This window comes from Taeniopygia guttata, chromosome 5, assembly GCF_048771995.1.
Source record: "Taeniopygia guttata chromosome 5, bTaeGut7.mat, whole genome shotgun sequence".
NCBI lineage: Eukaryota > Metazoa > Chordata > Aves > Passeriformes > Estrildidae > Taeniopygia > Taeniopygia guttata.
In genome coordinates, this window is record NC_133030.1 from 35466493 (window position 1) to 35479005 (window position 12513).

General features: G+C 34.0%; 1 long non-coding RNA gene across 3 annotated transcripts in view; it reads left to right on the forward strand.

The window, feature by feature from the left end:
* Positions 1–12513, forward strand: part of LOC115495532 (uncharacterized) — a 114916-nt gene that overhangs the window by 32824 nt on the left and 69579 nt on the right. For 2 of the 3 annotated variants that reach the window (XR_003960783.4, XR_012056366.1), the window contains exon 2: positions 7686–7724. The exons of the other annotated variant lie outside the window; for it this stretch is intronic. This is a non-coding gene — a long non-coding RNA (uncharacterized lncRNA). The remainder of the gene's footprint in view (positions 1–7685; positions 7725–12513) is intronic. 3 annotated transcript variants of the gene reach the window in all.

Genomic DNA, 12513 nt, shown 5'->3' on the forward strand with positions numbered 1-12513 from the left:
ATCATACCATTGTTTATGACTGCTCTTTTATCCAGTAAAGCAGATCTGAAGAAAATAAAATTTAAAAAAGGCATAGTGTATAGAAGGGAGGACTAGGACTTTCTAGAGTCATTGCAGGATTTGAGAGTTTCTTATGAATGTATATTTTTCTTTCCTTTTTTCATTAAGTTGAAATTGTATTCTTAGTATTCTTAGTATTTTGGAGTTCATCTTTTGATTTTAAAGAAAAGCTAAAAGCAGCATTTCCTGTAGGACTTTGGAACAGAATAACAACCATAAAAAAAACCCTTAAACAAGCTGTACACGACTGGTTTGAAACACTTTTGCAGATTTAACTTCTTTATCCTCATGGTTTAAAAAAGAAGCAGTTTTGTTTTTATGGTAGTATACAAGATGTTTCAGTTTAATATCAGGACATCAAAATATCATGAACCAACAAAGGCAAAATAGAAAACTGGACCAAACTATGGATGGTCTGATTGTAGAGAGTGACAGAGAGTGAGAGAGAGAGATATAGTAATTTAAAAATATTTACTTTGCCACTAGATTATGTAATTCTGTTTTAAAGAATTTTGTATTAAATCCTTTTATCAAGACTCAAACTCTGTTGCTCTACAGAGGAGAGAAGGCTTTGTTGATACTGACTGCTTTTCATAAATTTTCTACTCTCATAGGGGAAACATGGTATGCATGAGAACTTTTGCATATCATCCCATAATAGCTCTGTTCATCACTGCTAGATTAAGCCTTGATAAAGTATGCCTTGTAACATTTGCATACCTGTCACAAAGTGACTAAACAGCTTAATTAATGTAATTACAGGATGAAGTGGTAAAATACAATAAATATTTTGCAACATGCCTTCTTTCACAATAGTGTTTTTTTGCTGACAAAAAAAAGTTTAAAATATTTCTATTTTTATCGGAAGTTCTGTGAACTTCAAGATATTTTATTCAGGCTGCAGTACATCCTGTTGTATGAAGATGAAAAGTGGCAGTGATCAAGTTTTAGACAATGAATGTTGCGAGAAAAATCAATAGTCTGATTAAAAAAAGAAAACTCAAGAGGCTTCTAACCCTAAAAACTTGATTTGTTACTTCACTATATCTCATTGAAAGAGCAAACTATATTAGTCTTTAGATTTACCAGGCGCATTATTCCTTGTGTAGTTCCAAACGTATCAGCAGTAATGAGAAAGAACATCTTTAGGTTAGCCCCTGTTTTCTCCTAACATATATCAGTTAGATCTGTAGGGAGAAATACTCTATACTCTATCAGGCAGGTGAGCTATAAAATCTGCCAGAACAAGGGACTTCTTTGCACTATTTCTGACCCTGAAGGTTAGACTGGAAAAATCTCAGTATCAGGCATTAAAAAAATGTACTGTTCCCAAAGAGACAATGAGAGTGAAGATATTATATATGATGCAGAAGGACTATTATAAGTAAAAGTGAGTATGTGTGAAGGAAAATTATGTTAAATGCTAAATACTAAATTAAAAGACTAAAATTTTAAAATATTTACTTAAATACTATAATGAATGACGAAGGAAAAAATGGTTTAAAACTTGAAACAGCAAAAGATGTCATCTATAACAAGCTGGAATTTCTGATAAAAAGGGATAAGAGTGGTAGGATGTTTAAGCCAATATTATCTGAGAAATTACTGAAAAAACTATTTTGGGAAAGTTTCCAAATGGTGAAGCAGAATATACTAGTCAAGGACAAAGTATGCAGAGTTTCACTGCAAAATATAAGCAACTTCTCTACTAGAAGTGAACTTTTGCTGATGAACCCCTGTGGACTCTTTCAAGGAGGCAGATTTCTGGGACTCAGTCCAAGAAAGCACTTATTTTCAACTTAAACCTGCAAGTCAACATGTTAGATTTAATTCATGTAAAAGCATAGAGTGAATATAGCATTTATCAGGACATAGCCTGATAGCTTTTGGTTTCAATAAGATCCTCCTTTGTCTTCAGGTTCTTAATACATTTAAACTGCTGCAAATCATTAAACTCTTGACTCTGTTGTCTTGATATAAAATGAGTAAGTGTATATGGGCTACAGCCCAAAACCTTGGAGTATTTAAACACCTACTCCACTTGAACAGTGTGGACAGCTCTGGTCCCCAGTATCAAGAGAAATACATTGCTATTAGAAGAAAAGAAAAGACATTAAAGACCAGAACACTTGATTAGAGGCATGTTTTTATACAGGGAGAAGCTAGGCAGATCAGGAGGCTTCATTTTGGAAAACAGATGACAGAAGCATATCATAGATGTTCATGGAATCAAGAGAAGAATGGCAATTCTAAAATCTATCTATCTATCTATCTATCTATCTATATATATATATATGCATGTGTACATATATATATATATATACAGAGAGAGAGAGAGAGAGAGAGATACTACATATATATAATGGGAGAATTACAAGGCACCAATTAAATTACCAGCAGCATGTTTAAAACAAGCATTATGAAATGTGTGCACAATATGTTTTATTAAACAGTGATGCTTTTGAATGATAGGATCTGCTAAATTTTATTGATCTGGCTCAATAAAAGAAGCCTCTGGCTTGTTGCTCCTTATTGCCAGAAATGGAGAAGGACCACACTGTACTTGCCTGAGCATACATTCTTTTCAAATCAACAGCTATTGGCTGCTGTCTGAGACTGTTCTCAGCTAGATTGGTCTGATCTTATGTTGGATTTTTACTCTATAATCCACAGAACACATGCACATAAGTAATTCTGGGCCCAGCAATGTGGAATCAAGAAAGCACAACAATGCTGAAAGCAGAAAAAAATCTAAATGCGTCACTAATAATAAAACTTAACATACATTCTAACAATTAGCATCTCATTCATTTATGCCAACATGAATTGAGAGGCTATGAATTCTTGTTTGTGAGTTCATTGTTATTCATTTATGAGTTAATTTGCTTTCAGGAAGCAATATGGCGCAGTTGGTTGAAGTTGTAAAATAGTTTTTTTATCTTCTGCTCATGGCAAAAAAAATATGACATCTTTTTTATTTGTTTGTCTGTCTGTGGTTTTGGTAAACAAGAATCAATAGCCTTAAACCTTGGAGCACAGTGATTTAGAAACACTTTAGTGAAAAGTAATGAATAACACACTGAAGAAAGTTGTTTAAGATAGCTTTAAGACCAGCTTAGACACTTGTTTTTACAAACAGATTAGTATCTAACTCAGTCCAATAGTTACTTTTCTTGCAGTTATGCAAGGACTACATATTGCTTATCAAAAAAGGTCAAACCACATTTGGGTTAGATGAATGTGTTGACTGAGACCTGTTTCTTATAATTTATTAAAACTACCAATATGCTCAAAAAATACAAGCAAACGCTTGCCATTTAACTTGCATATTAGATACAAATAGACAACCTGAACATAAGAAGCAGCTATGTCTTGACAAGGTCATACAGGCCAAAAAGTACCCCAGTGCCCTCTTAACACAGTAAACCATAATTCTTGCAGACAATATGTGCTATAATAAAACAAATGAAATTAAGTTTAAAAATCCTAAGACAAGAATTCCTCATTTTGGTGGAATAAGTGTATATTTTGAATCATCTTGGAAAATCTGGGATTGCGATATCATTTGCATAATGGTTGATGAATGTTAGTGTCTGGTCTGAGACAACTCATTCAAGGATTCCTTTCACTGAAGAAAAACCAGGCCTTTGTACAACCATTTAAAAATTTATGTTAATTTTTTTCTTGTTTTTAATGACTCCATATTAATTTATAATTCTGTTTGTAACCTCGGATTGTAATGCTCAAAATAAAGTTTGTTCTTTTCACAGTTTTCTAGCTATGGAAAAGAAAGAGCACAAATTACTTTCTCATTTCTGAAGCTAAATTATGCCTAAGTAGCAATACAGTTTTTTAGTCAAAATTACTATAATAAGGACTGCAAATTAATTTCAATAATGTGGGGCAACTCACTGTTAATGAATTGTGATGCCTCCAAAGCAGCTGTTCTCTAAAAAAAGAAAATATTCAATAAAAAATTAATAAATTAATTGAAAGTGAATCAAAACAACTGAGAAAGGACACATTAGTAAAAAAACCCAAACAAACTAAACAAAAAAGTCCCAAAAGACTACAAAACTGAATAAAAACTTGAAGCAGCTTAAACTATTCATCAAGACCAGAGAAAAATTAAACTATAGAACAAAACAGATTACCTATTGTGACTGAAAAAGCTGAAAAAGAAAAACGATTACAACCTGTATAATAAACAAGATTAACAAAAAAAGTGAAAAATATTAAATTCAAAAAATATGTAACATACCTTAAAATCCTATACATGTATTCTTTAAAGCTGTGTGGTTAATAATAAAAATTGCCATTACTGCATTTCTTACACGTTAGCTTACCTTGGAAGCAAACTCACTCGGGACTTGAGAGGCTTGGCATGATTCTACATGTGCTGCTTTGAGGGAAAAGTACCCATTTTTCATGAAGGATAATCTCTGTTGATGAAATTAATAGAGTAAACTATATTACAGTGTATTGAACTGAGCTTTTGAGCAAGTGGTAACCTAACTTAAAGATGGCTCAATGAGAAATAATTTTTAAAATTACATCTGAAATGGAATTTTTTATAGTCTATGGGGTGATTTGATTGAAATGGAGCCATTAATATGACCCACCATATAACGTAAGCAATGAATTTCTTCATGAACTTTAGTCTCTGAAGAGAAACAATTCAAGGAAGATATCTTATCTACCTAAAGGTTCCCTAGAAACAGCAATCTTTGCATGCAAGCACTACTATTTGCCATAGAATTGCCTAGGAAGCTCCAGTTGAAGATATTAATAAATCACAGGGCCATTTCAGAAAGACAATTCAGTTTTTGTTTAATTTTAATTAGCTGGGAAAAATGAAATCCTCTTGGGAAAATCAGAGTAAAGGGAAAGGACAAGGCAAAAAGCTGGTCTAGATTACCTTTTAGAGCAACAGAAAGGTGAAGTAAAATGAGAAGCCTTGTCAGATAGCTAGGGAATATGTTTTCATCATCAAAAGTAGCTGCTAAGACAAAAAGTTAAGAGTCGCTGTCTGTAGAACATGGAAGGTTCTGCAGTCTCTGCAAGGACATGTCATTGAAGAAACTGGCTAAAATCTCCTGAATAACTTCTGTGACATCAGGGAACCATTTCCTATGGGCCTCAAAGAAAGACAGAAATCATCTGCTACTTAGCAGTGTAAAAATACATTAGTAATGCATAAGTTTTGGACTGCATTTCTGCTATTGGTAGAGCATATTTTGAAGATTCAAAAATGAAACATCAAGCAGACAGAATGTAAATGTTATAGTTAAGTGACCACCCTAACTCCTTTCCATTTAAATTTTCAATTAGTTCACAACCCAATAGCATGAGCACTCAGCTTTTCTCCCAGACTTTTTAGGAAGTTGGTTTTATGTCATTATCTTCATAAAGTCTGTACTGTATCAGCCCTCTAGTTAAGTAAATAGGGTGCTATTCTTTTCAGAAATTTCAGTTCATCGGCTGAGACTTAAAATGACAGATTAGTAAAAAATCCCTATGGCAATTTCATCAAATTCCCTGTAGACAAATTCCAGCTGGACGTTTGCATTCAGATGATATAAGATGCCAATAAAGTTCAGTCAGACATGTAACTTATTTTCAGTTTGGAGCTATAAGTGAACCACTTTTTGAATGGTAGTTCATTTCAGAGATAACTGAAATGCCTGGAATATAGTACAAAGATGATCAGAGTTGGGATTGCTCAGCCTGGAGAAGAGGAGACTACAGAGAGACCTTATAGCAGACTTTCAGTGGTTAAAGGGGGGGTAAAAGAGAGCTGGAGAGGGATTTTTTCAAAGGCATGGATTGATAAGACAAGGACTAGTGGTCTTAAACTGAAAAAGGGTAGGTTTACATTAGATTTTAGGAAAAATTTCTTTATGGTGAGTGTGGTGAAGCACTGGAACAGGTCACCCAGAGAAGTGGTGAATGCCCCATTTGTGGTTGTGTTCACAGCCATGTTGGATGGGGCTTTGAGTAACCTACTCTAGTGGAAGGTGGCCCTGCCCATAGCAGGGGAGTTGGAGCAAGGCGGTTTTTGAGGCTTCTTCCAACACAAACCATTCTATGATTCCATAGTGATCATGGTAGAGAGGTTTGGCAATCAGTCTGTAAAGATAGTCAAGTATTTTGGAGCTTGAGATGTCTGTGTAGAAATAGTCTACTACCCTGTAGTGTTAAATGAAATTCAGGTACATGTCATTCAAATTCATCTATTTGAGATCCTCTCATGTTATTGAGATGCAGATGGATAACAAATGGATTAACTATTTTTTTGCTAATTGGGAAGCCTAATTTTTTCTAAGATCCTATTTGAATCTCAGGTTTGCTGCAACTAAAAGTTATAAGAGTCCTATAAAAAAGACTTCACACACTATACATAGTCCTTAAAAAGCATGTTTAGCCATGGGACTCAAACCTGAAATGCAAATGTGCAAAAAATAATACTTAAGTATGAATGTACTGAAAACAGTGTAACTTCAGTTGGAAGAACTCTGTCCAATTTAGTCCAGCAGAAGAACATTGTGGAAAAAAGACTACCTAGACACAAAATAAAGCAGGAATTCTGCATAACCCCATTGATCCCAAAGTTAGTTAATGCAACCTAAGAAGTGGGAAAGGCTAAGCATGGACCTCTCTCTTCACAAGGTTTTGTCCCACTGAAATCCAAATCATCCCACCCACTGCACCAGCCCTGGCAGGAGTAATAGCTCTATCACTTTCTACTGGCTTCAAGAAAAGCATGCTTTCATATGTCTATTTTATCTCATTGATAATTTATAATTTGCATTTCCCTTTGTCAAAGTGAGTGGATTAAGTCCCACATGTGCTAATTTTAATATCTTTGTTATTTTCTTCTTTGTGTAAGCAATGAAGAGCTCCTCTGGGCATTGGAGTTGAAAATCAATTCCTCTGAAATAATTTTAATTTCTCGGCATTTATCATGAAATAAATGAAACAGAATTTCTCTCATTTATCTCATACAGTCAATAATCAGAACATGAAAGTGCATTTATGAGATTTTTCCAAAATGAATCCCAGTACAAAAAAGTCATATCTAGGTATAACTAACCTCCATCTTTTCCAAACTCGACCATGGAGATAGAAGGTTATTCTACTGACTAATATCTAAACAAAGTGCAGTAATAACCAAATGTATGTCTCCAGTTTTTATTCATAATATCACAATTTTTTCCGTTATGTTAATTTTTAAAACATCAGTAATTGCAAACCATGTATCTTATTTTACACCTTTCAGTACAGTGGACAGTAATTTCAGTTCCTAGAGATCCTGATTCCACAGGGAAATATCAGAGATAATTAAGAAGACTTCTACATATAACTAATAGAGAAGAAATCTATCTTCTGAAAGGTGAAACACAATGAAAAACCAGGTGAAAGCTTACTTAATATTTATAGTTGAGTATGACATCAGGCAGAAGGGTAGCACCGATTGATTTTAATGGCAAGCAGCTGAGCATGCTTTTTTGATTTAAAAGATCGGTTACTTCACAAATGGCAAAGATCATTAATACACTAAAATCAAAACAGTGATGATATGAAGAATAAAAAGTTAACCTTACATTTAAATCCTCTCCTTCCAGGTAAAATGCAGGGCTCTCCAGATGGGAATGTACTCCCAGGTAAAACATTTTAAGCATCATTATTATTTCTTTTTACTTATTACAAGGCAATATCTCAAGAGTCATCAATACGGGAGTATTAATTAAGATCTCATAAATTAGTAAGAGTTTAACAGGTAAGTAAGAAAAAAAATAAAATTTGAGTTTTTTTTATAGACTTTTATATTTTAGGTTTAATGAAATTAATTATAGAATGGAAATAATAATGAAATGAAATTTCACCTAGAGTTACTGAAATCTTTCTAATATTGTCTTAGAAATTCTTCCCTTTCACTTTTGACTAAGCATATTTTAAGAAAAAATAGAAAGCAGATAAAAGGAAAGCAGGCAGGAAAAATGCAGCAAAGTAAATGAAGATTATTAGAAACAGAGATGAAATTAATACTGCCCTTTTGTGATTCTTCACCTTCCTTCTTGTCAGTGCTGTTTAGATCACTTTCATGTTAACTCAAATTATGGTGAAGATCTTTTGGAATTTGTACTTCTTTAGAAGGGACTACAGATATTTTCTCATTGATTTAATTTCATTATATTTTCCATGTTACAAAAGGCTACATGTAAAAACCTGAAAATATTTTCTGCATCTTTTCAAGTATTCCATGTACCATATTTTTGAGTTCTCAATAATTTGTATGTTTGTGTAGGGCTGACCAAAATTCTGTGCCTTACTAGTACCATCAGGCCACACCAGAGAATTAAGCCCATACATCCATGAAGTCAGAATAAGTATATGCAGTTTCTTCACTAAGTCATATGTAAGACTATTTGAGAATACATGAATGTGACAGCTTTTCACTCAGGAGAACTCAGTCAATCCTGAATTTTTAAACTATTGTATTATAAAACGAATAACATATTTCATGCACTGCATGAAGCAAAAAATGACCATCAATTTGAGAACCAGTAGTCTTTGACAGAATCTCTGACCAGAAAACCAATATACTTTCTTATCAGCTGAAGAAGACAAATTCACCTTTTGCAGTTAAACAAATTTTTGTTATCTATTGAATTTTCTGTAAATGGAAATAGAAATGTCTCCAAGTTTTACCAGCTATAGTAAGGCTTATAGAATAAAACATCATGACTAAAGAACATAGAGAGCTCTGGTTTCAGCATTAGAAATGTTAATAACAACAGTATCTCTAGGAAAGCATCACACAATTTAGGGAGCGACTAAACCACAACTTTATATTGAGATGGGAAATATTCTCAGTCTGCCACTAGCTCGCAGAAGTCGCTCTACCATCAGATTCAGGAGCCCCAAAGAATAATATTAAGATGCTGTTTTATACAGTTGGCATTCTCAAGCAACACTGAACTTGTTTTGTAAGGGTGTGAGCAGCATCTTTGCTCCCACACGGTAAATCACTTGTGGTAGGCGAGAGCAGAGGAATGTGATGTATGAGGTCTGTTAGAGCCAGCACTGTCAGCACGCCTAGCAGGCAGCAGCTGAGGAAAGCTTTACGTTATCTATCAAACAGGAAGCAGATATATGATAACAGCTGTCAAAGTTGCAATATAAGGTACAGAGAACTGTATATTCTGTTGTAATTGTAGTCATAATAAACATAGAACCAACCACTGGCTCCAGTGGAGTTATGCTAATTTGAAGTATCAAAGTATATGATCCACAATTACTGTATCATATCAACACATTGATAAGGATATTAAGGTAGCTATACAAAAATATAAATTTTATGTATTAGGCTACTCAAAGGAGAAGTAGATAATTCAGATATTTTAGAATTCTTAACCCATCAAACCATAATATTAAACTGAATAGCACCTTTTATCAATAATTACAAAAATACATATTTTTGTCAGCACATATGTATGTTTGTGTGTTTCCTCCAGCACCAAGTTTAGTGAAGGCAAAGCACTTAAATCAGCACACAGCATCCTGCAGTTAGGAGAGGTCAGAGCTCCTCCTGAATTTTACAAGACGGCAGCATGTGTGCTGTTACCTCTTGTCCTCTGTGGCAAGTTCAAGTTCTAGCGGGATCTGAAAACCGTGAACCAATACTGCTCACAGAGATATTTTGGTAATTGCAGGAAGTTCTGGCTGTTGCCCTCTATGACACATCTTAGAAGAAGCCATGTGTTGCTCATGGACAGTTAATGTTCAGGTGTCAGGAAATACCCATTCTGGGAGCAGCCTCTAAATGTAGAGTCACCTTTTCCAGAAAAAGTTAGATATTTAGAAAAACTTTTGTATGAGGCCCAAAGTATAACATCAGAAAGGCATAGACTCTAGGGAATTAAAATTAAGCAAGATGGTAACAAAGCAGATAGTAGTTTAACCTACATTAAAGAGAAAATTTGAAAATCGTGTGTGCTTTATAGTCTTCCCAGTGGCCATGAATATGTTAGAAAATACAGCTGGAGAAAGAATTTTCTCTTTCACTCAATGGGTTTTTATGGCAAGAGAAATAAGATAGATATACCTTTAATCCCAACAAAGAAAGAAAAGCAATGACCTCAGTAAAAAACAAAGGGCCAGATTCTGGTCTGGTATAAATCAGATGTTAGATGCATGCCCTGGGGCAGACTGTGCCATGTGAGAGAGCTTGAACAGTACCCAGCTCTCTCCCTGTGTTTGCATGTAAACCTGACTGCAGCTCTATGGAGCATTTTAATGCAGATTTCAAGCCTTTGAATACTGAAAAAGTGCTATGTAGAAACAAATCTGATTTCATAAGGTATTGTATGATAAAACCAGACTGTATTCTATAATGTAGCTGACCAAAACAATACCTGTTTTCTACCTACTAGCACTGTGACTATCACTCCCTGCCAACACAGCAGTATGCAAAGTAAAAGCCAAAAAAACCTGTGGGGATAAAAGAAGTGGAAATCTTATGCCAGAAATCTGCTTTTGTTGATTTATTTGCTTTGACCTTCACAAAAACAGCAAGCAAGAAAACTACTTTTTTACATCAAGTCATTGTGGACTGACTGCAGTAGTCTGAAAGAAACAATAATTGATTTCAATAATTAATTCCTTCTGACTAAAGCAATGTTGCTGTTTATGCACTCTTCCTAAAGCCAAGTAAGAAAGAAGTTTTAGCCAGGAGTGCATAAGCAGTAATGTTACTTTAGGGAGCAGAAATCCCCTAACATACTGTTGATTTGGGAAAGGCTTTTTTTTACCCCCAGGCTATAAAAATTTTTTATATTCTCTCATGCTGCCTCAGGATGACCCTGAGATTCTCTCAGATTTATAAAACACAGGAAACAAAGTAGTATGCTATTTTGACAGCATAAAAAGAGACACGAAATTTAAAAATATAGTTTCTAGCAAGTTGAAAACATTGAAATATACTTCCAAAAATATGTAGAAGTACTGTAAAATTCAAGTGAGAGAAGAAATAAAAACATTCAGTGAAGAATTTATTTCAAATTTCTTATTTTTTTCATTAGACCAGAGCTGGTTTTTACATATTTTTATCCAAGCAGATTAAATACAGAATGAAAAGCAACTTCCTATGATAAATGTTATAACTTTTCTCCTCAATTTTCATGGTAGTTACATGGATACTCATGATGCATTGTTTACCAGGAATCTACCAAGTAAAATTCTCGCAAAGATTACTTTTTAAAAAGAATATCTTGTTTATAACATAAACTCTGCCAAATTCATATGAGGGACTAGTCAATTTCACACCAAAATTATTTTGCTCAGCTTTCTTGTATCTTGACTGTATCATAGTCTGGGTTTCTTTACTTGTCTGGAATTTATTACCTAAATCTGCTGTAATATCAAAGTTTTATTATTGGTGTTACTCCTATAAAAATGACATAATATAATATAAAGCAGTACCTTATTATTCACATAGATTCCACTTTAACTCTGTGCAGGTAAAGAACTTGACCTGGTGTGACTCCATTGGTCCCTTGGTGATCAGATTCCTGCTATATAGATCAGAATTAAAGCAAAACAAGACCAGATGTTTTTTACTATTAGATAGATTAGCCCAAAACTAAAATTAGGAAAACATACTGGAGGCTGATTTACTATCAGTATGTGATCTGTTGCTGCAGAGGGAGCAAGGGATAGTAGGGCAGAGGCAAATGGCAATTTATTAATGCAGGCATGGGAGTCTCATGCCCTCACCCCTGACTGCTCTAAAAATGCTGAACAGAAGGCTCCGGTCTGGTGATGAAAGCTGGTTTTTGACAGTAAATGCTCAGTAAAAACAACACAAAATCCTTTCAAAAATGGTGCATGAGAAAGTTCTGGTGGAAATCACTACAAAATTTTTTGTCTACAGATACATAAATTATATGTCTACAGACATTATTTCAAACTTTGCCTTGAGTGTTCTCTTGAAAAGATTAATATACCTGAAGCATTGTGATGAGCCACCAGAAAGCAATATCCGTGAAATTCTGTTCTTGACTAACAACACCCATCTTTTTACTATGAAAACGTTAAAAACTTTGGATTAAAAAAAGACTTTCTACAGAGTATTCCCATTTGACATAACTAAATTACAGCATGAAAAGTTCATGCTCTGAGGCAGACTATTGTAAAATTTCAGGAATATAAGAGATTTTGTCACAACCTGCATATTAAAAAATCCTTATATTAATATAGCAACTGAAATAAGATATTCTCAAGATGTGTTCGTAAACTTGTATCAAAATAAGTTCATAATCAAGCTCCCCAGAATTCTGTGAGAAGGACAAAGATGATCATTAGAGCTTTTCAAAGCTTTTCAGTCAAATATTTTATTCACCAAAAAATGTAAATTTAGGTAAACTGACAGAGTTTGTGGATTCAATTGCA